The sequence below is a fragment of the Vombatus ursinus genome, unplaced genomic scaffold (assembly GCF_900497805.2).
Source record: "Vombatus ursinus unplaced genomic scaffold, bare-nosed wombat genome assembly UNPS02014772.1, whole genome shotgun sequence".
Classification (NCBI taxonomy): Eukaryota; Metazoa; Chordata; class Mammalia; order Diprotodontia; family Vombatidae; genus Vombatus; species Vombatus ursinus.
In genome coordinates, this window is record NW_020954550.1 from 11,105,328 (window position 1) to 11,106,861 (window position 1,534).

Here is a 1,534-nt window from a genome sequence, read left to right on the forward strand (position 1 = left end):
TGGGGCATGGAGAGGGAGGCAGCAGGGTGGTGGAACCACATGGAGTAGTGGGATTTCCAGTGGAGTCAGACAAAGTATGGGGATGAGGAAGGCAGGTGAAACTGGCTTTCAAGAGCTGGTTGTTAAATTTTCAGTGTTAGTGTTTACATTCAGTATTGGCAAATCCTACAAATCACGGCAATATTTATTGTTTTGCTGCTTGTTTAGACACAAGAAATTGATAGAGAAACAATAATAATGCAGTCTAAACTTAAAAGCAGGTTGTGAGTACATTTTTCTTTTGTGTTTTTTTTTAGGAGAGTCAACTATTACATATTTACCAGCACACCATTGTCAGTCTCCTCCCAAGCAGAAAAGCCCAAATTCCTTTGACCGACACTCTAAAGTGCTCACTTTTCTGGGTACTCTTTAATCTACTATGTCTGCTGCTCTACATATTCCCAAACACTGATTCAGTTGCTTTTTTAGAAAATAGTTAGTTCTCTCAAATAGGCCAATGTCTTTTAAGCTGTAATTTTGTGTAGTGGAGGTAGTATTTCAGTGGTTAGAGTGCTGAGCTTCAATTCAAGAACACCTGGGCTTAAAACCAGCTTCTGACCTAAGTCACTTAACCTCTAAGTGCTTCAGGTAACTCCCCGTTTAGTAAGTTACAGATGGAAATCATTGATCACTTGCATGAAGATATGGAATTCTTTTTTTTTTTTTTGCTGTATACGTATAGCAGCTGACCTTGGAGCCAGGGAGACCTGGGATCAAGTCCTTCCTCTGACCCACAGTGCCCCAGGCAACTCCTTAAGACTACAAGTTGCAGAGAAAGTACTAACCTCCACTGGTAAAGGAAGTAGCTCACTAGGAGCTCCTTATACTAATGAAATTATGAGTCTAGTCTCTATACTTACATGTGATTTTCCTTTCAGTGATCAAATTATATAAGAGAGCAGTCTAGATTGAGACCAATATAGTTTGGCCAAAAAACCAAAATTTATTACCTAGTGGTCAACACTCTGTTTATGAACCTCCTCAAAATGGTCATCCTTGCATAAGACACATAGTCAAGCTCAATAGACACAGTCAGGCTCAACAGACATACAATAAGGCTTAGATTCCTTTGGCATAACTTGCAGCATCAACTTCACACCACCATAAGTCCATGGAAGACTTCTGTGAAGGAACAAAGACCTAAGTACACAATGGCAAACTATAGGGTTCAAATTTTGGTCCTGGAAAGTGGATGGCGAAACATCCCACTTCTTATGGAAAATTAGGAGACTACAAGTGTGGAATGTTGCATATCCTGTCAGATTATAGCTGTGTCATCAGGTTTTGTACAACTGTTTTTCTTGGTTACTGGGGAGAGTTCTAAGGGTGGTTGGGTACATTCAGAAAAAGACTATCTCAAGAAACAAAAGACATCAACAAAACAGAAAGAAAGAAAAAGAGAAAGAAAGAAAGAAAAAAGAAAGAAAGGAAGAAAGAAAAAAGAAAGGAAGAAAGAAAGAAAGAAAGAAAGAAAGAAAGAAAGAAAGAAAGAAAG